Below are 25,432 nucleotides of genomic sequence, written 5' to 3' on the forward strand. Positions count from 1 at the left end.
TATCTGGTTGGAGTGGAGTTGAAAAGGGATTTGACTAATTTTTTGCCTTTATTAAGAATAAGTTATCAATCAGATTAACAGCTGATTCCTTTAGGTAGATAAGGAAGCTATCACACTCACATCACATCACAAAAGGGGAAAACTAAAAGGCTAACAAATACAAAAGATGCTCAAATTTATTATTAAGAAGGTAGAAGCAACTATATCCCATTAGGGGGATGATTTCAAGTGATGGTAAGAATATCTCATGTATGTTTTTCATAAATCTGTTTGCACTGCTGATACAAGATAAACAGGTATACCTGCACACATAGGCTATAACCAGGCAATCCAACCCTTAATATAAGCCCATGAAGACATTCTGACACAATGGAGCATCACTTGTAATGGCCCTCTGAATCCCTACCACTGGGGAAATGAATCAATAAATATGATGGATGGGGACGCCTGGGTGGCTCAGCAGTTGAGCATCTGCCTCCAGCTCTGGGAGTGATCCTAGAGTTCCAGGATCGAGTCCCCCATCAGGCTCCTTTTGGGGAGCCTGCTTCTCCCTCTGCCTGTGTCTCTGCCTGTGTGTGTGTGTGTGTGTGTGTGTGTGTGTGTGTGTGTGTGTCTCATGAACGAATAAATAAAATCTATTTTAAAAGTTTAAATATATATATAATATTTTTTATATATATAATATATGGATGATAGAGGCACACTTGGAATATTATGCAGCTGTAAGAACCAAACCAGTTATACACAAAACATGGGTATATATTAAAGACCTAGTTTGGGGTAAAACAAGAAACCAAATGAGAACCATAGTATAAAATACAAAACAAGGTGACATATTTTATATGTACCTTTAAGAATAGACACATTAGAGACAGCGCATGTATGGAAGAGGAGAGGTGAAAAGGGTTAAGGGGTGGTAAGGATCAACAGCAGAATATGAACAAAAAAAACAAAAGCAAGGCCTTACCCAGGGGAGAACAATACACACAGACAAGCCCTCTCTAGAAGATGTTACATTTCACCCAACTTTTCAGCTTCCCCTAAACCTGCCAACTCACAGCAGATAGGAACCCTGGACCCAATTCTTTGTCTTTGGCCTCTTCATTTTGCCCACATGCCCCATGTCTACCTGCTGGGTTCTCAACCCAGTAATCACTTGCTTCCTATGACTTGGTTCACCACTGAGTCATTCAACTTTTTTAAAAATCCAGAATTTTAGTAATCAGTAATACCCACTTCCTCATTTCACAAACTCGGACTTGTTTTATGATTTCAAAAGTGACACTTAAATACACTCAGAGCATTTAGGGGCACTTAAGGAAATTGTATAATCCTTGACACTAAATGCTCACTTGGATGTGTCTATAATTTGGAAGTATGTGTTCCTATTATTATATGTATGAGAAAAAGATGGGAGAAAGCCCTGCTTATACAAATAATTCCAGTAATTTAGCAGCAGGCCACAAATGAGAAGGTAGGATCCCTGACTCTCAGACTAGCTCCTCTGCGAACAGGGTAAAGCCAGGATGATGAGTTGCCTAAGACCTCAGAGCTAGTTCCACAGTAAGGAACAGACCACAGATCTCCAAAATCCCAGGTCAATGAGCTTTTTTCTTTCCTCATTGTCCATATGTGCACTGAGCAGGAGTTTCCAAAAATGGTCTCTTTCTGGTAAAACCAGTATCTTTATTTTAAAAGGTACCTAGTCTCTGATGCACACTGTTAATTTTCAAAGGAGAGAGCACCACAAACTCAACCATCAGTGATGGAAAAGGATACAGTCAAGGGTACAAGAAATTAGGGACCCTTGGAAAGGCAGTTGGTAGGTCCATACTTTCATATTTTTCACGTGAAACACAGAAAGGCAGAAGAACTTAACCTTTTAAATATTTTTCCACAACTGGATAAAGCCTTCAATGAGGAAAATTCAACACAATATGGTCATATTTCCCTGAACCAAAACCCCTATGTTCTTCATTTATTAATCCCATTTTGCCATCATTGTAGTACTAAAAAATTAAATCAGTTCTCACTGACAAAATACTTAAAGGAAAAAAAGAAAAACTCACAAAGGCCCCCAAAAATGTAAAACAGTCCCAGAAGAGTGAATTAAAAAGCTCATTTTAGTTTTCCCAAGGTCTAAATCTCCTCAGGCACCTTCCGTGATCTTTTATTTAGAGGGAAAAAATATTCTGCTGCCCACCTATACTTTCTCCTTCAGGCATTTAGCCCCAAAGAATGAGGAAACATGAAAATATTTCTAAAGAAAGCCCAAAATTTAAGAAATGAAGAAACAGATTAAAATGGAAGTGATTTCTGTAGGAGGTTAAAATGGTATCATTTAGAGTCACCCTGGATATATAGGTTACATGTGACTAACTGTAATCTTTCATAAAGAATTGGAATTTGTATTGACAGAAAAAGCTTCCAGCTATAAGAAAACAAGAGTAGCAACAATAAACAACACTGATCTCTTTTCTCAAAGAAGCACTATTCATGGACAAAGGAATTGAAGTGGAAAAATAACTTCAGATTTCAATCTACTCTGTAGAGTGATTCACACAAATACACACAGAAAATGGGCTTAAATGATAATCACCTGAACAAAGTACAATAAACCTTGTGTAATGGCACATCTCCCAAGCTGAAGTGACTTCATTGTCTTAGCAATAACCCAAAGAGGTCACCGAGAGGGGCATCTCATCTAACACCAGCCCACTTAACCACTTCTGCCAAAAGAGATTCTAAAAATGCTTAAAAGGTCTCCAGATAAGACCCCAAAGTCACACCCAGGAACACATTTCAAGGCTTAATAGCCTGCACTAGCAGGAAATGATTTCGGGTAGGTAACTTAAATCACCCACCCTAGGGATTTAACCTGTTTCTTCTCTTTTTGATTTCAGAGGGTAACTGTGGATCCTGCTTCAGTGACAAGCTCTTTCTTTACTAGAAACACATTATCACATTGCTCCCAAGATGAGTCACTGGTTCTATTTGACCTTTGCTTCTGGTTCTCCCTTTACAACACTCCAAACTCATTGGTGGCTCCTCAGGAAATCCTTAGTATTGTGGAAATAAATCATGTACGGAGAAGAGCAAAGAGACACCTGCATATTAATTGCAAGACAACCAGAAGTCCATTGTGGGGCCTCTGAGATATCCGGGAGTGTGGGAGGAAATTAAGAACAATTCTCAAAAGGGTATCAGAAGACCTAGTGATACTTCTCTAAGCATTTATCCTAAAGATATTTCCTAATATGGGATGCCTTGGTGGCTCAGCGGTTGGGCAGCTGCCTTCGGCTCAGGTCGTGATCCCAGAATCCAAGATCGAGTCCGGCAACGGGCTCCTGTGAAAAGCTTGCTTCTCCCTCTGCCTATGTCTCTGCCTCTCTCTCTCTCTGAGTCTCTTATGAATAAATAAATAAATCTTTTTTTAAAAAAAGATATTTCCTAACATTAACATTTATCCACAAAAGGTACCAACATTTATTTACAAGGATATTCATTGAGCCCTATTTATAATAGGGAAAAACTAGAAGCAATCTAAAAGTCCAACATTAAGGGAATAATTATTTAAAATTATAAGCACATTGACTGGAATATTATTCATCTGTGAAAAGTATTGCTTCTAAAAAAAGCACTAACACAGCAAATACTCTTATGATGCAATATACTGTATTAAGACAGGAGGCTGAGGTACTGTAGTACAGACTGCCTGATTTATGTTCAATTATATATATATATAGTTATATATATGTTTGCATATGTGTCTTAAAATATTGACATAAAGATTAAAATATCTTATTTGTGGCAGTAGTTATTGCTGGGTAATAAGATTATGAGTTTTGCTCTTCTTATTTCTACCTCTGAGTATTTTCTGCGTTTTCTCAGAAATGAGCATATATTGCTTCCGTAGTAGAAAGAAATCTAATTATTTTATCTTTGGAAACTTTTCTTATGGAAAATGACTTGTTGCTTTGTACAAAACTAAGTAATACGCTATAATGGTACAGACAACAAAGAAATTAGGATCTAGAATAAGGTGCATTCCAAAATGGGGGACATGCCAGAGACATGGCCAATAAGATAAATAAGAGTTGAGAGTCAATGGCTTCTCTTCCTTTCTGCATGACTTCTCTAAAGCATTTGACACTCGCTCCTCTAGAATGCCACTCCCACTTGGTTTCTTCCCATCATCTGCCTGTCCCTTCATTTTTGGCTTCCACCATTCTACATGTTACTCTAGGCTGATCTCAGTTATTACTCTGTAACTATACCTTCTACCAATTTCTCTTCTGGCTCTCAGAATTAATAATTCCAAAGTCCAGAAGTCCTACAAATCCATTCAACACTGTATGTCAAAAACCAAACTCATTACCTCTCCTCACCAGCCTGCTTCTTACCCAGGATTCCGTCTTTCTGTTCAATGGCATTGTCATGCATCCAAGACAGAAATCTCAGGATTATTTTTAACTCCTCCCTCCTGGATATACTTCAAGCAATTTAGGACAAGTTGTGTTACGTCCACCATCTGAATACTAGTATCTGCTATCTCCTTTTTTTTTTCTCCCAGCCTTAGCCCAATCCCCCATCACCCCTAACCTGCATCTGTTTATTCCCTCCCTCCTGTTCAAAACATAGGTTCATTATTTAATCCCTTTGCAAAGTCATCTAGTATCTACTCTGCCCCCATTAAAACAAAGTCCAAACTGCTTTCTGCCCTGCACAAGGCTCTTCGAAATCTAGTTCCAACTTATCTATCTGTCCAAGCTTAACAATCCCCTCCATCACCAACAACTACATCATGGCTCTCGCACCACACATACACACACTCCAGACCCACCATGTCTCCACCAAGTCCCAACCATGAAATGCATGCAATGTCCACATGTCATTGCATCCCATTTCTATTGCCTAGAAACTTCCCTCTTACTTCCCTCCTTATAGTCCATTCTTCGCTGTCTTTCCTCTCTGATAATGAAGCCTCAGGGCCACTCCTATGTGGTCATTTTTTCCACCATGCTTTCACAATATTACACGCAATCCTCTCTCATACTTGGGAGATATATACATAGGCTGCTCCTATCCCCACACGAGGCCTTGTGTCACCCAACTCCTCTCTGGAGGCTGGGATGGCTAAGTAATCACTTCCTCAGTCTCTCTTGCAGCTAGGGATGGTCAAGTGACGTAGCCAGGCTGATGAGACATCAACACAAAACTGCTGATGCATCTCTGCATAATTGTGTTTTCCCCATAGTAGATAAAAAAGAAAAAAAAAAACTCACACCACTAGCACCTTCTTCTTCCACTCACCTTGATATCTGGAGCTGCAGAAGCTATCTTGCTAACATGAGGGCAAAACCTAGAGAATCACAGATATTACAGCCCAAACATCATGGAGCCCCTGAACAACATACCAGCAGCCACCAGTCTGCAGACTTAGCAGGTGAGAAAACTCAACCTTGGTTTTTCTAGCTATGTTTTACACTGTCTGCTGCCTGCTGTCGCCTAACTGATATTTTTATCAAAAATTAATGTAGCAATAACTACTGGAGGCCTACCAGTCTCCTCACACAATACTATTTTTATTTGTTTTGCTTTATTTAATCTTTAGGCATCATCCTTTCTATTTGCAGAATTGAAAGTTGATGTGCTGAGAAATTAAGTAATTTCTCAAACATCACACATAGCTATGAAGTTTCTGAGCCAGGATTCCAACCCATCAGAGCTGTCTGATTTGAAAGCTTGTTCTTTTCACCACTTTGAAGACTGATTCAATGAACCTCGACCAAGAAAAGAGCTGTTGAAGACAACATGGGTTTGCAAGCCCAGCAAATGAGAAAATCCGTATCAGCTAAATCCATTTACCAGTTTACTGATGACTTAGTTGTGTGGGTAAGAAAAAAAAAAAAAAAAAGCCTTGCTAAAGGTGGTAATAGATGAATTCTTTCCAAACTGCCTTCACAAGAATTATCAATCCTGCCACTATTTGTCACAAAAGATTGGATTCTCCTCTTTAAAGCCAAAATGGTTACAGCCCAGTGCTCCATTTTCTTCAAGGTGCTTGCAAATTCATTCACAAAGGAGACCCATGTTCAAAGGAAGAGTAAGGAAAAGGTTGTTTAAAGCATTTGTGAGCAAAGGCATCACATGAAAGAAAATGCCGTTGCTCAGAAGTGAGGAGGCGATATTTGGGATCAGGAATGATTTTAAAAGGAGTAGGAAAACACCGTCATAGTGTGATTTAAGGATCAAGAAATGCACGAGTTAATTTGTCCTAGAGATATGAGACCAAAAAGTCAAACATCCTCACTGTATTGCTTTTAGTCTGATGTGCACCATATTGCAAAAGAAAGGCAAAAGCAATGTATGAGATAAAATATATTTAAATCTCAGTTCCACCACTAACTGTGTCCAGGTCTCTGAAATACAATTAACTTAATAGTCAAATGAGGGTGATAGACTTACCTTATAAGGTTTTGCGAGGATTATTAAGTGAGATAACAGATAAACAAAACACTTAGGTCAATGTATGGCCCCAGTTAAGTGTCAGATAAGTGGTGCTGCTGATGATAACAGTAACAATTAGAAAGCAATGGCTCAGCAGCACCTCAACTGGACAGCGATCATGTTAACACCTGGGACAAAATAGGTGGTTTAGATAATGCAAGTTAGAGTGCTACTAGGTAGAGTGACATGAATATAAGTCCAAAAACACTTTGGGTAAACAAGGTGACTGCTTCCTGTGGAACGGTTGTATCTTGAAGATGACTGCACATCATTCTAGAATAATCCTAAAAAGGATGCTGGACATTTATGTTTATCAGTCCAAAGTGGTGCCCCCAGACAGCAGCCACCTTTTTTTTTTTTTTTTAAGATTTTATTTATTTACTCATGAAAGACACACAGAGAGAGAGAGGCAGAGACACAGGCAGAGGGAGAAGCAGGTTCCATGCAGGGAGCCCGACGCGGGACTCGATCCAGGGTCTCCAGGATCACGCCCTGGACTGAAGGCGGCACTAAACCTCTAACCCACCCAGGCTGCCCAGAGAGCAGCCACTTAACATTGTATAAACAACTTGCAATGCACTTGGCCACCAAATATGAAATTATGTGATTCACGCTAAAATTTTTACAATGGGTTTGGGCTCACATTATTTTCAGTTGTGGACTCATAAAGTGATGTAATATTAACTTTGGTCACAAAATTTCATATATGCATAATTTCAGATCTTATAAAATATGACTGTTCCCAGGCAGGCCAAATTCTGAAGTCTGGAATCTCAAGTAGACATAATTGTCTCTTTATCAAAAGCTATCCCAACCCCAAATGCCACTCCTAGAGAATACACCTATATCTGGGAAGCAGATGCCCCAGGAGGTCACATTTCTCAGCTATCTTGGAATAGCCATAGCCCTGCAGAATCTCCTACAGAGTCTACTGGCATCACCACCTCCACACTCTTATCCCTCCCTCAGACTGGATGCAAGTGATAATTTGACCTTCCAGGATGGTAGACCATAGACCATCATATGGAAGAAGTGTGGGTCCCTGACTCACTATGTGAAGAAAGCCACCAGTCAATGAGAAACATACATCTTGGACTGGGACATAAGAGAGAAGTTTTATCATGTTGGAGACATTATGCATCTAAATGTCTTTTTTTTTTTTAACAACAGTTCAGCCTCTCCCAAGTAATACAGATTCCATAAAGGAAAGCTATATGAAAAATCTGAGTTGATGAGACCAGCTGGGATCCTTAAGCAAGCAATGAAAAGAAAATCTAGATACATGTCATTGTAACCCTTTAGAATTTTTAAAAATGGAATAACCAGCCTCCACTACGATGTCCAGCTAGTGCATCTGACAGGTGTTGCTAATAGAGAAAAAAAAAATTCTGAATCCATCAGATGTATGCTAAGTTTCACATCTGTTTATGCAAAAAGCCTAGGTTAGTTATGGCCTCCCTAGGTTTAGAAAGGACCCCTGCTAAAGTTTCTGCCTCCACACAAATGAAAACTAAGTACAGGTAATAATTTGAAGAATCTTTCCAAGTAGCTGGCTATAGGAGCCCACCTCTAAGATTCTCACCTCTTGGTATTCACACTGTGTTGTCTCTTGCCACACTGAACAGGGCTGACCTGTGTAACCAGTAGGGTATTGCAAACGTGACACAGTGTGACTTCCCAGGCTAAGTCAGAAAGACACCATGGTTTTCACCTTCATCTCTCTAAACACCTGTTTTGGAAGAAACCTGCTGCCATGTCGTAAGGATACTCGGGCAGCCTTAAGGGGATATTCACATGGCAAGGAGCTCAGGCCTCCTACCAATAACCAGCACTAACTTGCCAGTCACATGATGAGGCCACTTTAGAAGATGGTATCACTTCTAAAGCCTTTGTATCACTGCAGTCCTAGCTGACATGCGTGTGCTGCAACTCCTTGAGAGACCCTGATTTGGAACCACCCACATAAGTTGTTTGAATCCCTAGCCTACAAAAATTGTGTGAAGTAATAAATGCTTAGTATTTTTAAGCTGCTAATTGGGGAGGGGGGGTAATTTGTTATGTAGCAGTAGGTAACTAATTCACCAGCTTGTTTTAGAGAGAGAGAGAAAGGAGCAGGGAAAGAAGGGGGGAGAAAAGGGGAGGGAAGAGGAGGAAAGAGAAGAGAAAGCTAGCTAGCTCTAAGACTGAAAAGCTTTGCCTATCTTTAGTTGTTTTTAATGCTTCCAGGAAATAGGTGAAGACTGTGCCAGAGGTCATATAAGTACTATATTGAGTTTTCTTCAACCCAGTCATATGATGAAATCAGTTCTATATGTTTAACTCGCTCTTTTTAACAAGGCAGCAAAGATTTTATTCATGAACTGGTTACTGGCTCATGTGAACAGCAAATGTAAAGGTTTCTTTCTGTGTGTGTGTGTGTGTGTGTGTGTGTGTGTGCACTGATGGAATTGAAAAAAAGAAAAAACATGGCTAATTGAACATAGCAGATACTTCATTCAGGGAATCAGACACTACTTCTTAAGAGCCTCACATTTCACATGAAATGAAGACTTCAGGGCAATTTTATGCTTGTGCTGCTCCACGGGACACTGAGCCTCTCCCATCCCATGATTGAGAACCATCACACAAGACTACTTCAGTTTTATCTTTTTTGACTGAGGGCACTTAAGACGTAGGAAAAAAAATATCTCATTGCCTCCACATTGCGACTAGCTGGCTTGTCGGAAGTGTCACAGTGTTTGATCACACTGGCGTGATTACTGAGGAATAGAAAGCAAGGAACTTATGGCGGCTCATTTCTCTCTTTACAGTTTGCAGGAACCATCACTCGCTCTTACACTATATTAGCTGACACATTGACAAGGCCTAATAACAGAACCCCATATCAGAAAACTCTATCAGGAAGACCCAGAATATAGCTGAACAAGACGGGGCCATACCTTCTCATATACTACCAAGGTCAAAGCTGAGCAATGTTTGATGCCAGTTGAGTAAGAGCTTCTATTCTGATCAGCAGTCTGTGGCACATTTCCAGTCTGTGGGGAATCCCCCTTTGAAATGGCTCAGTTCTTTTTCTTTCCAATAGAAATCTAGCAAATATTACAGAATGACATGTATTTTTATAATAAGCTAACAGACTCTATTAGATAATTTCTATGAACACTGCATCGCTTTTTAACAAAATCAATTTGTGGGTATAGAGTCTTCGCCTCGGAGCTTGCTGATGTTGTATAGGCCAACACTTAAGTGCATCCTTCAATGATTCCCAATCTGGAGTCTTTGAAGATAACATTGGGGTTTCATAAACAATCCTCATCACTGCAAAAAATGCAACAGGAATTATGCATTTGCCCATGATAAGGCTGTCTGAGTTAAATTAAACAGAGGGAAGTACACTAGGTCTTGAAGACCAAAGTAGGACCAGTGCTCACTTTTGTAAACAAAATTTCATTGGAACACAGTGACATCCATTCATTGACAAACTGTCTGCGAGTGCTTCCACAAGACAACATCAAAGTGCAGTAGTTGAGACATAGGCTGTAAGGCTCACAAAGATGAAATTATTTACTACTGGCCTTTCACGCTAAAAGTTTACCAACTCCTGAAATAAAGTATTACACTTCTCACCTTGGGCTCAAAATGTTTGAACTGATGCCGGACCCTTTCCTGGCTATCTCGTGTACACCAATAGCTAACTTCTTGGTTAAATAAAGTAACAAATTTGGTAGACTGAATCTTTCAAATTTGGTAGATTAAATCTTTGAACAGAAATTTCCTTCTTAACCAAGTATTGCCTTATTCATGCTTACCAAAATTTTAAAAAATGGAATCTGGACTGCTCATACACTTGTTCAACAGCTTTTAAACCATTGGGTAAGATTAAGTAGCTTGTCTTTTCTCCAACACGTCTTATTTAGTTGGTTGCCAATATTTTCTAGGGCTAAATAATCTTAGCCTTATAGTGTGTTTTTAAGAAGAAAACATGTAAACTACTTCAGATACAATGTTTTTCTTGATGTGAAAAGTTATAAGCATGGATTAATCCATATTGTACAAGATAAGAAAGTGCTTGTAGCAAAATTTAATAAGGGTATAACAGCTACAGGATTTGAATTCACTGGTTTGGAAACACAAAGCATATACGTTTTGGCAGTGAAAGAGAAAACCTTTGTTACAGTCTAAGAAAATTATTTTTAGGGAGGAGGATTCCATCTTACACCTCCGAGGCAACAGAAAGCGTCTCAATGAGTGTCAGTTTTGTTAAAAACAAAGACAATACTCAGAATTCTTGGTGTAGAGAACTTTCTTCTCAGACTCATCTCTTTTTATTAGATCTGGCAAAAGGATGCATTCACATCTTTGGGAGTCCTGACACTCTATAACAAGGAAAAGCCTTAGATATTTTCTGCTTTAACCTTTTTCTCAAAATAGCATCCCCATAAAGACTATACAAAGTCAAGATCCAAAGATCCAGAACATTCTCTAGATCAGGTTTCTCAACCTTGGCACTACTGACACTTGGGGCCTGATGCTTCATCACTGTAGGAGGCTGTCTCATGCACTATAGGCTACATGTAGCAACATCATGGCCTCTACCCTAGACATGAGGAGTGCCTCACTCTTGACCACTAAAAGTGTCTGCAGGTACACTCAAGGTCCCCTGAAGTGTGGGGGAGAAAACTGCCCTCAGTTGAGAACCTCTGCTCTAGAGAAGTTAGGTCTTTAACTTGTTCAAAGGTGGTTTTTTCATTCAACCTATCCTAACCAATATTTCATACAACTGGGACCAAAATCTGTTCCCTTCAATGATAAAGTGGCTACATGTGCTATCAGTGATCATCTCCACACTACAAAGGAGACTAAAACTCTCCTCAGAAAACTCCTCCGTGCTGGTTTCTCTGATTGTCATCTTTTGCTGTAGTACCCAGATTTCCTTCCCACAACCTAATCAACATGTAGAAGGCATCGCAGGCCTCCACAGTGAGACTCACTTGTTTGAAAACTCAGTGTTTTCAAACCCTTCTCTGATTCAACAGCAGTGATGGACAGCCTCTTGTAACCGATCAGGGCAAAAACACACACAGCCTGCTTTTGCTAAAGAGTCCACTGCGGTAGCTTATTGCCTTACATATTGCACATTAACACAATTTCTTATGACAGCGCCAACAGTCAAATGTGGTTGCTTTCCTTGAGATCCTTTTAAATCCCCAATTCAATTACCATGCTCATTTTTCTGATGAATCATCAGCAGAAAGTCAGACTATTTTTTAGAGAGTGATATGATCCTCAGCTGGAACATTACTTCGGAGGACTCTGCTTTACCTACTTGGCACTCAACACACAGTCCAGCCTCACAGAAGGTTAAACCTTGGTACTTAATACAGGATGAAATTAACCCTTTCCAGAAGTTCTAGTTTCTTAAAGATAGCTGTTCTACAACTGACAACAAAAGAAAAAGTAAAAAAATAAAACTAGATAACGGAGCAAAGTGTGTGGTGTTATTTTATTGTTGTATCTCTACATTTGATAGCCACAGAGATGCAAATCTCAGCTCTAGGCCACAATTAAATTGATGCATCAAAATAAAGACTTCACATATATTTTCAAACATCACAGCAGCAGTGAAATGTTAAGTCTTCGGTATTGCTTTTCCCTCAAGGATTTCCTTTTTTCTCTGCCTCTTGTTCCTTCACTAGAGGGATACACACCAGCAAAGCAACATGTGACACGCTGACACTGCCAGATACCAAATCCCAAAAGAATTCAGGGACTGTGCCATTAATGAGGAGGCTTCTTTGAATTCCAAAATGGCCTGAAAGCTGAAAGCAGAAGAAAAACCGGACAAGTGACCATCCCATGCTCAGGCTTTCATTTTGAGCTTGCACGATTCTGAGCTGAGTGCCTTTGTGACCACAGCATGCAGGTAATATGGGCACATTTCTGAGCGTGACGAGACTGGGAAGACACAACAGTGAAAGTTAGGAGGCCCCAGGGACTAACACACACCTGTCGGGCAATTTTCCCTTCATCTCGCTCCCTGGACATTCACCTTTCTGACTTCTGAGCTACTTGAAGCCATTGAAAACACAGGCACCACCATTCTGTCCTTCACCCTCCAAATATCCCAGGGGTGAAAAGTGAACCCTCCCTGATGCACAAGACTTTAAAATGAGCTCCAGTTCCTTGTCTTTAGCTCAAACATAAAGAAATAAGGAGGGAATGACTAATGGGCAATTATGGTTGCCTTGGCTACAACTCTAACTTTTGGCAGAGATATTAATTTTTCTGTACCTCTGTGTGTTTAATACTTGTTTAAATAGTACATAAAAATACCCAAAAGGTATCAGGATTATTGGCCTGGCCATATGCCCTTTTTCTTTCTTGACCATTGTTCAATGACCTATATTCTCACTCCCTGGTCCAGATTACCTGCCACAGTTGGGATAGAGGAGAGAGTGCTCACATCTCTCTCTCTCTCTCTCTCTCTCTCTCTCTCTCTCACCATTTTCCAAGCATTGTGGCATTCTGAATATGATGCCTAGGGGCCTCCCAGCTAACTCAATGTGTAAATAAAAGAGTTTGAAATCACTTCAAGGTGTCATTCAAATTTTCATCCTAACTAACAGGGAGGAAATTCACCACATCCACCCTGGGGCCATCCTCCCATCTCTTTTCCTGCTGACAAGCAAGTAATGTGCTAGACAAAAGCACAGCAAGTCCCATATTAGCATCTTTTAGGACTAACTCCCCAGTCCTCCTCCAATCTTAAAAAGATCACTCTTCTCACTCACTAATGAAAAAAAATATATATATATAAAGGGTCAAAAAGGAAGCTTTCATTATCAGACTTTCTTTTTCATATCCTCTTTTTTTCTTATTTATCTCGACCTGAAACCCCTAGTAATCATAGTGAACTTAGAACTATATTGAGTGAGACATATGAAGAAGAAAAATAGGACACCTTAAGGGTAGAACTTTGTAACTTAATACTCTTTATCCATTATATAATTCGAAAAATTATTCCCTGAATTGTTGTTGCAAGCGCAGGGGTTGTGCGATGCTATCAGACTTGGGCTCTCAGCAAGATTCCTCTGCCTGTGTGTTCTGACAAGTATCATCACAGTAATCCCCACAGTGGGAAGACAATCATTAGTAAACTGCAAAGAAGAGGTGTCAATGGTGCTTCAGCCACAGGTTCAACTACCCACTAATAAAGGTTTTGACCTTGGATAATAGAAAAGCCATCTCTTGAACCACTTTATCCGGGACTGTTTTTCTATAATGGCCAAGGACAAACACCAAGATTTAGTGGAACACCTAAGTAAAAATAGCAACACCACCAGACAAAATTTTTGAATGAGACCTTGCTCTAGGCAGTCTCTATACACAACAGTATGAGTAGTTCAAAGACAATCTGTAAGTAATTCACCAAGAACCTAAACCAAACCCTAGGAGGTCATAAAATCTTCATCCTTGTCAAAGAATTGGTTTCAGAGCATCTCAGGGGGATTTCAGTCAACAATGGCTGGGGCAGGCCTGGAGGGGTGAAGTCATTCTATAACATGGCTACCCAACAGCACTTTCTGCAATGATAGAAATGTTCTAGATATGCACTGCCCAACGGGGTAGGCTTTCGACTTACAGCTTTGGAGCAACTGAATGCGACTAATACAAATGAAGAACTGAATTTTTAATTTTCTTTAATTTTCATTCCATTTAACTTTCAATTGCCGTATATGTCTCCTGACTACCAGATTAGAGAATGCAGGTCTGGAAACTGAGGGTGGGGGGAGGGAGGACATAGTTACTGAGGACTGACTGTCTTGTCCAGGTAAGTGAGAAAGCACTGCTGGGAAAGCCATACACCAAGGGCAAGGAGAGCCCCATGACTTCATCTCACAGGCCACCTCCAACTGATAATGAATATCTGCTTCCAGAGCTAAGGCTGAACTCATTAGGGAAGAGTGCTGGGAGGAACTAGCGATGTCTGACATGAAAACAGGAAGGAGAGCTGCTGGCACATGTGCTGTGATTTCATAATGCCAATAGGGTGAGAACTTAGACTCTAGCAGAAGCAGAGAGAAGTAGAGGAGGTAGCCAGGTTCTGAGGCTGTCAGAAGGTGGCAACTCTAGAAAACAGACTGGTTGGTAGTTCCTTCTCTACTGCCTTAAATGGAAGCTCTTGTAAAAATATGGTTAGGCAGGGATGCTAAATATATGCCTGTAGCCAGACAGCCAGGCAGCCACTGGTATCATATTATTTATTTAGCTGTTTCTTTATTATCTATTATATTTATTCAGTTATTTACTTGTTTAGTTTCTGTCTCTCCCCCTAGAATATGGGCTGCATGAGAACAGGGACCATTCTGGGCCAGAAGATAGGTATTAAAGATTTTCAAAATGAGTACTCATGGCCAACCTTATTCATCAAAAATGTTTCTGCAGGCCTCCTGCATGCAATGTACTGTGCTGGGGGAATGGGGGAAGAGAAATAGCTGTGAAATGGGGGAATGGGAATAGCTGTGAAAAAGATAAACCTAGGCCTATCCTCATGGCTTATATTAAATACCTAATGTACAATTAAGAATGTATGATAGATACCATATTGACAAGGACCAGACATGCAATAAGGAGGGAAAGGTGCAAATAAGGAAAAGCTTCCTTGGGGTATTAAACTGAATTTTGAAGGCTGAGTTGGGATTACCTGGGTGACAGGGAAGTGAAGGGGGTGTGGGGAGAACTTTTCAGGCAAAGAAAATGGCTTGGGCAAAGGCTGTGGGCAGGACAGGGTAAATTCCAAAAACTTAAAAAATAATAAATGAAACCAAAAACACCAGTATTACTGTCATCCAAATAGCAAGCAAGGCAGAACGGCAGGACAGCAAGCTGTCCAAGTCAGCTGGTGATGTTCTGAGTACCACAGCCCAGATTTGGCCCCTTGGACCTCCCAGACACCTGAAGCCACCCAGTATCATCTGAAGACATCCTTCCCAAGAATGACCACATGCACCTATGGACCCTATATTCCAGCACTTTTAACCAAATGATACACTCTTTTGTTGAATTTCTTAAATAAGGTCACAGAAAACCATGGGGGTGGGGGGGGAGGAAAGACTCATATCCAGCAAAACACAGACACACACTCAGACTTATGTAAGAGTTCACAGAAGACTTTGCTCATGTACTACTGAACTTGTTTCCAATCTAGACAGTTCTTAGAAAGTTAAAAATATTATTCCCATTTCGTAGTTGATAACACTCAAAAAAAAATGTGACTTGTGCAAGATTTCAGTAAGAATGGGGCAGAACTGGATTCAAAGTCACAGCACCAAGTCCCACTACCTTCCATACAAGAACAGTGTCTTTCCAACCAAAGGCCCCGTGAAAAAAATACTGAGTCTGATCCTTAGTGACACCAACCCCACTAACCATGCAATTCTTTGACATTTTTCAAAGTTTTTATTTAAATTCCAGTTAACATGAAATATTAGTTTCAGTTGTACAACACAGTGATTCAACACATCCATACAACCTGGTGCTCATCACAAGTGTACTTCTGAATGCTCATCACCTATTTAACATACCCCCTCACTCATCCATCCCTACCCCTTCTGGTAAACATCAATTTCTTCTCTATAGCTAAGAGTCTTTTTCTTGGTTTGCCTCTCTTTTTCCATTTGCTCATTTTGTTTCTTAAATTCCACTTATCAGTGAAATCATATGGTATTTGTCTTTCTTTGGCAGACTTATTTCACTTAGCATAATACTCTCTAGCTCCAAGGCACCTGGGTGGCTCAGTCAGTTAAGCATCCTACTCTTGACTTTGGCTCAGGTCGTGATCTCAGGGTCCTGGGATCAAGCCCACATCAGGCTCCACACTCAGTGGGGAGTCTACCTGAGGCTTCTCTCTCCCTCTCCCTCTGCCCCTCCTGCCCCTCATCAAAATAAATAAATAAATCTTTTTAAAAATGCTCTCTAGCCACATTCATGTTGTTGTAAATGGCCAAGATGTCATCCTTTTTATGACTAAGTAATATTCCATTGAATATTTAGCATTTGTCAACTGGTGGACACCTGGGATGTTTCCATAATTTCACTATTATTGGTAATGCCGCTATGAACTCTGGGGTGCATATATCTCTTTGAATCGATATTTTTGTATTCTTTGGGTAAATACATAGTAAAGTGATTGCTAGATTGTAAGGTAGTTATATTTTTAACTTTTTGAGGAAACTCCATGCTGTTTTCCAGAGTGGCTGCACCAGTTTGCATTCCCACCAACACTGTAAGAGGGCTCCCCTTTCTTCACATCCTTACCAGCACCTGCTGTTTCTTGTGTTTCTGATTTTAGCCACTCTGACAGGTGTGAGGGGATATCTCACTATAGTTTTGATTTGCATTTCCCTGATGATCAGTGATGTTGAGCATCTTTTCACATGTCTGTTGGCCATCTGGATATCTTCTTTGGGAAAATGTCTATTCATGTCTTCTCATTTTCTAATCAGATTATTCATTTTGAGGGTGTTGAGTTTTTTAAATTCTTTGTATTCTGTGGATCCTAACCTTTTATTAGATATGTCATTTGCAAATATCTTCTCCCATTCCACGGGTTGCCTTTGAGTTTGGTTGATTGTTTCCTTTGCTATGCATAAGGTTTTTATTTTAATGTAGCCCAGTAGTTTATTTTTTGCTTTTGTTTCCCCTGCCTCAGGAGACATATCTAGAAAGAAGTCGCTATGGTCAAAAAGAAGTTACTACCTGTGTCTTCCTCGAGGATTTTTCAACCATGCAATTTAAAAAAAAAAAAAAAAAATACTTTAAAGAGAGTGAAAGAGAAAGAGAGAGCGAGTAGGGAGTAGAAGGTGGGGACAGGAGGAGGAGCAGAGGGAGAGAACATCAATCAGGCTCCACACCCCCCAACACAGAGCTCAACCTCAGAACTCTTGAGATCAAGACCTGAGCAGAAATTAAGAGTCAGATGCTTAATTGACTGAGCTACCTAGGTACCCCGCAACCATGCAATTTTTAAAAAATTATTTATCAAGGTGAATTTTGTCCTGTCAGTGAGGGCACTCCCCTGATGAACCTTCTCCAACCAGGGAAATCTCAGCATCTTCCTAAAACATACTTCATGGTTGGAGGCCATAAGGAGCTGCTTTAGAAAGTTCTACAGCCACTTATTCAGAAAAGTAATGGTATTCATCCAATTCAAATGCAAAGTCTTGTTTTGAACTATTTTTTAAGTCAATTTGGAGAACCTGGAATCATTCACAGGGCCTTATTAGTTCTGAAATACAATGAGTCATTTTCAGACTCCCGGATTGAATGCCCCAAAGCACTTTCAACAGTGACAGCTCTCATATCCTGAGAGTCTGCAATGATCCCTGTGCTTTAAATGTATCCTGTAATCAGGATGACCAACTGTCCTGGTTTATCTGGGACCCAGGGTTTCCAGGGACAGAGGACCTGGTCACTCCTAATACTCAAGTGCGGTAAGGGGAACTTACCCTTATCCATCACCTTAACCGATAAGAGAATTCAAATCAGTGTTCACGTGGTTTGTCCAAAGTCCTCAGGGCCTGCAGGACCAAACCTGGAGTTTGAACTGAGATCTGATTCCCAGGGGGTCAGTCCCACCCCAGCCCTCTGGGTAACCAGAGCACACAAGTGAGCTAGAGAGATGGACATCCTTGGGTACTAAAATGTAAATGAATACCTCAAACCTTCTACTTCTCTGGAGAATTCTCACCTTTCTACCTTTTGAAGTGGAGAAGATTTTTTTTTTCAGGACCAAAATAAAACTGGGAGAACTCTCTTGCCTTAAGCTCAATGTCCTGATTTGCATGTCAATGCCAGCAGTGTTATTTCACCTAAGGGCTGCTTTTAAAACACCCAGAGCAGAGAAAGCAGTCTGGGCTGGGAAAGTAACCAGTAAGTTGTGGAGAACAGGCCACGTCAGGACTTCAGCAGGTGTGGAGTCACACCTGGTGAAGCAGAAAGAGTAAGAGTCCAACAGGACTTAAATTTAAATTCTTCTCTGGCATGTACAAGCTCTGTGATCTTAGAGCTAATAGCAGTCATTTTGCAGGATTACTGTGGAGCATAAAATGAGATCACCCAAAGTGAATCCACCTTGCTCTATGACTGGCACATGAAAATCACTCCATAAATGTTGGTTCACCAACAACCCCCAAGAAAGGAAACCCAAAATAACTCTTCTTTGTAATCTCCTCAAACTTCCACTAGGTTTTCTGAAACATAAACCTATGTGAAAATAATAGGTTGTATCAATAATAAAAACACAAATAACCCATTTAAAAAAAAAAAATAAACCACTAAAGATTTGAATAGACTTTTCACCAAAGAAAAATACAGATGGCAAACAGGCCATAAAAAACATATTCAACAGTATTTGTTAATAAGACAATAAAAATTAAAGCCACAACAAGACATTACTACATACCTACTAGAATGAATTAAATTAAAAATATTGACAATACCAAGTGTTGACAATGTTGTGGAGCAACTGGACTTCTCAAGCATGGATGGTAGAAATGCATGCTGGATCAGTACATTTGGAACAAGCTATATTTGAAAACAGACTGGTAGCTTCTTAGAAAGTTAAATATACTTATAATATGACCCAGCAGTCCCAGTCCTAGGAGTTTACCCAAGACAAATAAAAATGTATGTCCACAAAAAAAATGTTTCTTAATTAAAGTCAAACACAGTACTACCCAAATGCCCATCAACGGATAAATGGGCAAACAATATGTGGTATTCCACACAATGAAATACTATTCGGTAAAAAAAAAAAAAAAAAAAGAGAGAGAGAGAGAGAGAGAGAGAGAGAGAAGAGAACCTACTGATGCAAACATCAAAATGAGTGAATACCAAATATATTTTGTTCAGCAAAAGAAGTCAGATGCAAAGGACTATACGCTATTTGACTTCATTTATATGCAATTTTGGAAAAGGCTGGAGTAGGGTGAGGGAACTGTCTGCAGGGGGCCACAAGAGAAGTCTTTGGAGCTGACAGAAATATTCCACATCCTGTTTGGGTAGTGGCTACACAGGCATATACAACTGTCAAAATTTACTGAACTGTACACTTCAGAAGGGTGAATTTTACTACTTGTAAATTATGCCAGGAAATCTCACCTTAAAGAGAAAACAGAGGGTAAAATACAAGGGATCAAACCTGGGGAGGGGATGCAATCCTGTGAAATGGGTGGAGGGGGAAGTGTGGACAGATGGACAGGGCAGGCCCTGCCACTGGCATTGTGAATGCGACCTGACTCGCACCATTGGTTATTACAGCAGCAAACTCAGAAACAGGAGTCGTTTATTAGTGTCTCTATATTACCCAGTCTCATTTCATTTGGTTACTTCTAATGCTTGCTAGGTCAACACTTCACTTTTTAAAAAAAATGTGTTAAGTGGCCCCACTTACAAAGAATTTGCCTTGTGTTCTCATCTCTCTGATGGTCCTCCCATCCTACAGAATCATGATCCGTGCATAAGTGTGTCTCCCCCATGAAACTGTGGGTTTCTCTTTCAAGTCTGTGATCTCAGCATCTAGAGGGTGTATAATGAGTGTGGACAGACACATCAAGTCAGTATTCAATATCAACTGCTATTAATAAGTGCCCACTATGTGCCGGGCATGGCGCTGGAAGGGTGTGTGCTCAGGAAGGAACAGCTCGCCCCCAACATGTGCCATCCAAAATGAGGAACATACTGTCGGCCTCCTCCTGCAGGACTCTCTCCATAGTATGTAAGGTCCAAATGTAAGCACAGGAACGTACTGACACGTGGATTCAAAAGTCAAAGAAAATGCTTTAGGGCTTTGAGCAGAAAACCAACTTGCTTTAATTCAGGAGTGGACCAAAAAAAAAAAAAAAATGTCAATGCATTTCATTCATTCTAATGGGCAGCAGTTCCATGGAAGATCTCAGTTTTAAAATATCAGAGCCCAATCACATTCGTCCTGAGTCTGTTCAGCAGATGTGAAACACATCACTGATTTCATTTTATAAGTGGGAAACCTAGCCTGTACATAAGCAATAGAAGACTCAATTTTCCTCTGTTTTCTTTCTTTTCAAATGGTAGGAAATTAATGCTAAAAAAAAATATTTCAGGTTCTTGTTTAAGTGCATTTGTCTGATTCTCACCTTTTCTCTTTGCCTCTATTTCTCTCTTTTCTTTTCTTTTCTTTTCTTTTCTCTCCTTTCCTTTTGGCTTCCCTCTCCATCCCCCTCTAGCCCCTCCCATCCTGTACCTCTCTAGAAGAGGAGTTACACCAATTGTTTTGCCCCTGGTATCCATTCCCCCTTGATCTTCTAAGAGCACCTTGATTTTCCTCCTCAGGGACTATACTCCTTCCAAAGAATACAATTTTCAAGAACCTTCGATGTAATGCCCACTCTTCCCTGACCAAAAGGCAGGTATCTGATCCAAGCAAAGTCCATTAGATAACCTTGCCCTGGACTTTGGCTCCTGAGCAGAGTGACAGAAAGTCAAAAAGCTGGCTGGAATTTATTCTTCTTGTGTCAGTATCCTTGGGAGATGGTTCCTCACTCTCTGCGACTTAGATCTTCTGAGATCGCCTGGCTTCAGTGTTTCTCAAAACCAGTTTTATCATTTCTCCTTTGATTCTGCGATTACCTTATGACCTCACAATGATACCCTTTTGCTCAAATTAAAGTCAGATTCTATTGCTTGCAAACAAAGAACCCGAAAGGAACAACTTTTTAGTTCAAACATTTTAAGTCTTAAAATGTGCCACCTACTTCTCCCAAGAAGCCATAAATATAGTGTATAAAAACAGGGCTATGCATTTGCTTTATTATCTTATTATTTATTATATTCTCTTATTGTTGCATGTACCCCTGGGTCTTGGACTGGAATGCAGGGGTCTTCTGACCTGGTCCTCCTTGGCTTCCCTGAGAGGAGAGGTCTGTTGATAAGTCAAGATAAAGGGTAGGGCAGCCCCGATGGCTCAGCGGTTTAGCGCCACCTTCAGCCCAGGGCCTGAGTCTGGAGACCGGGGATGGAGTCCCACATCGGGCTCCCTGCATGGAGCCTGCTTCTCCCTCTGCCTGTGTCTCTGCCTCTCTCTCTCTCTCTCTCTTTCTGTGTGTGTCTCTCATGAATAAATAAATAAAATCTAAAAAAAAAAAAAAAAAAAGATAAAGGGTAACTCTTTCCTAAACTCCTGCCCACGAGAAAAATACCTCAAGGCCCACAGAACAGAATCAGGTCAATGAGCACCAACTTGGTCTGACTGGTGAATAGTGTATCTGTAGCATTTCCAGCCCCACAAACCTCTGGGAAACTGAAAATTCTAGGTGAACGTAGAGCCCCAACTCATTCTCCTTTTCAGAACCCTGACACAAGGGTAGTAATAATAATCACAATTATTAACAATTGCTGAGCAGTCAGTACGTATGAAGCATTGGATAATAAACTGTATATAGCTTATCTTGTTCAAGATGTATAATAATAATTATTATTCCTATTTTACAGATGAAAATACTGATGTTTGGAAAGGTCAAGGTCTTACTGAGGTTAAGACCAAGTGAAAGACAGAGCCAGCAGCAAATGCAGGTCTTTCTGATTTCACTCTTAATCAGAAAGCCAGCGCTCTTAATCACAATGACATGGTGCCTAATGTGGACAAGTTTCTGCTTCTGTGCTGGAAATCAGAGTTCACCTGGCTAATGTAATACAAAAATGAAAGGGCTTCCATTATTTTTCATGCCAGAAACAAACACCCAAGGGGTTAGGCATCAAAGTGAACTGTCTTGATTTTATCAATTGCCTTTTCTCCTCTACTTGCCACTTGAGACTTTGCTGTCCTCTGTGTACTGACAAACCCTATCTTACCTGGCGCAGGAATGTTTTTCAGGATAAAATAAAAAAAGAAGACTATCACTCCCCATAAGTTAACAGCACTCAAGAGCTTTGCCAAAGTTGTAATTCCCCTAGGGCTCACTGCAGCAGGATGCAGATCCCCTGGGACCTCAACCTTTGTACTTCACAAGCTGCTCCTACCCAGCAGAAAAAAAGGGGGGATAGTTAATGCCAATTAAATTTGGCTCTTAAATACTCTCTCAAAGACCTTTCAGGTGTAAAGAAAGTCTTAAATCCTAGAAGGATAAAATGAAAAACCTCAATATGTTTACAAATTCGCTCACTAAATGTTGACTGGACAAGTTGAGCTAATAGTACTGTGCCAGAGTTAATTTCTTCATTGTGATATACGTAGCATGATTAAGAAGGATGTTAACAGTAGAGGAGTCTCGGTAAAGAGTTTATGGGAACTCTGTCTTATGTTTGCAACTCTTTTATAGATCTAAAGTTATTTCAAAATTAAAGGATTTTAAAAATGTCTTGACAGGCTGGATAAGAGATTCCCTGCAGCAACCTCCATAAGACTGATGACTTAGGACAGTGTCACTGATGAAAAGCAGTTGAAATGAGAATCTTGAGTCACATTCATCAGTGAAGTATCACTGGTAGCAACAGCGCACAGAGTCTCTCTGGTCCAAAACCACAAGAAGATGTATTTTTCAAATCAAGGCTTTAATGAGAACTGAACAAAGAGGAAAGCTTGGTCATGAGACCTCACACGTGGGCCATGAACATACATTTCACAGTAAATGGTGTGTGTGGGGGGGGGGTGTACACATGTATGTGTTGAAGGGGGAGGAAAGAGGGGGGAAGAAAAGGGGAGAACACATGAACAAGATGAAGCTACAGGAGACCAGAAAGAATCATTTACGTCACTCATCTGGGATCAAGGGAAGAATTTACACATTTGTATAAGTAGCTAGATAGCACAGATGGAGTGAGTTACTGGGTGCTGGTCCTCAACATAAGGAACTTTAACTTTTCCAAAGAAAGTTTCAGAAATATTTATCCAGGAGTTATTCAGCATAAACAAAGCATTTCAAAAGAGTTTTAAATGGCACTAAAAAAATGAAATATCTAAGGCCTGCAGAGAACTCTGCAAGAAAGTTTTGAGGATGATCAAATCCAGGGAGGAGAACTCTTTCGAGGACAGGAAGGTCTCTTACTTAAGGGCATGACCATGCATCTGCAAGGCCAGAAGAAAAAGGTTCTGTTCAGATTAGAGAAACTCTTTTCTGACACGAGAAAGAAGTGCTTGAGATAATGGGTGAGGAAATATCTCTAGGTCCCCAAAGGGGGGACCACTTTGTCTTTGGATGTCATTGCAAGGAGAGGAAACTGGTTTTTTGTGAAGGTTTAATATAAACCTGCCTGCAAGCACAGAGGAGGAATAAATGGTCGATTTAGGGTCGACGCCAATTCATGGAATCAAAGCGTATATAGTGTGTAGCTGCTTTAACATTTCTCCAAAGAGTAGTTGGTAGAGAGGAATCAGGCATTGTTATTCTAGGAACAGAAAGTGCCAGTCACATCATGAAACTCTGGTGTAAAAAATCCTTTGACTGATCCAGTTTTCTAACCTTTCCTCTTATTTCAGAGACTTTCTGAGAACGTATAACCATGCACCTGCAATTGAGGAGACAAGCTGATCTGGCACTAAGCTCTGATTTCCTTTCCAATAAGACAACTGGGGTAAATTCATGACAAAAAAAAATCATGGCCCCCAAATCAGAATCTGAAAAAAAAAAAATGCCATTGCTCCCTGGATACCTTATTTGATGGGGAGGGGAGTCATATCCATTGACATCCTATTTACAGTACCCTTCCTTGGAGGAAGATTTAAGATAAAAGAGTATTCAAATTTCGTATTTCATTACTTTCATGAGTGAAAATACAAGTCCACTTCATTACAACTGTACATTATTGTGTTTAAATCCTATCACAATAATAGCCTCGCTTCACCCCAAACAGCTTGGTAAAACCACATACCACTTTATCCCACTTTGTCTTCCATTTATATTTTAGTAGAATAATTTGGTCAGACACCCAAAAGCCCACTCCCGCTAATGAAACCAGGATTTGCCACGAAAAATCAATTTATGACTTGCCTTAGTATCCATGAAAGACAAAAAGAGTTATTAAAGTCTGAAACACAGCAACTGTCCTCAAACTCAGAAGAGCCAGTAGCAGAGGCAAACAAAGGGTTAACACAGCTGCTTTCTGGCTTAAGAGGAGGATTCAACATGATTTTTTAAGGCAAACACCTGGAGGGGAAAAAAAGTAGTATTTTGTTTCCACCTCAAGAAATTGCAGACAAACGGAAAGCAAATCACATCAGTGGAATACTCAATTATCTGAACATGCTAATTAACGATATGTAATCAACCCGCTTTCAGGCCTGTCTTCACCTGCTGTAATTTTGTAGTGCATTGCCTTCCTTATTCCTCACAACCGGTAGAACATTAGACAGTCTGCATGGTGCATCAAAGGGAAACAAATAAGCACAGATTTTTGCTGATGGCAGGAATTTCTCATGCTCAGGGCACATGAACCAACAATATGGAAATAGCAGCACTGGTTGTATATTTTAATTATTCCCACCTATTCTGCAAAAGACACTTAAAGTTGGATTAAGTAATATCATACTCGGTTATGGTTATTTCATATAACTGAGCGCACACAGTCATTTAAAGTAGTAAATATGCAGTCATGACAGAATTAAATATTCATGAAATCAAGAGCAACTGGAAAGCTGAGGGTATCAGAATATTAAAATTCATCATAGTTTTTACAATGTAAATCTTGTGTGCATTTGTAAGGCACCCCGGTTCCGTTAGTGTGTGTTCAAATTCCCGTTCCGTGGTAGACTGCCCTTTAAATCACAATATTGATTTGGGTAGATAAACAACAATGCCAATCCTTACCTCAGTTTCAAAATTCAAAACAATTCTGAACATTTGCAAATACCAACTTGTTAAGTGAGCCTGTCTCCAAATACAGAACAGCA

At 40.1% G+C, this 25,432-nt stretch overlaps 1 protein-coding gene and 1 long non-coding RNA gene across 11 annotated transcripts in view; both read right to left on the reverse strand.

Moving 5' to 3' along the window:
- The window catches only part of RBMS3 (RNA binding motif single stranded interacting protein 3), a 1,328,331-nt gene that overhangs the window by 1,298,360 nt on the left and 4,539 nt on the right, over nt 1-25,432 (reverse strand). The window lies entirely within an intron of this gene.
- The window catches only part of LOC119865360, a 157,424-nt gene that overhangs the window by 131,369 nt on the left and 623 nt on the right, over nt 1-25,432 (reverse strand). The gene's annotated exons all lie outside the window — the stretch shown is intronic.

Source organism: Canis lupus, chromosome 23 (genome assembly GCF_011100685.1).
Source record: "Canis lupus familiaris isolate Mischka breed German Shepherd chromosome 23, alternate assembly UU_Cfam_GSD_1.0, whole genome shotgun sequence".
In the NCBI taxonomy this organism is placed as follows: Eukaryota; Metazoa; Chordata; class Mammalia; order Carnivora; family Canidae; genus Canis; species Canis lupus.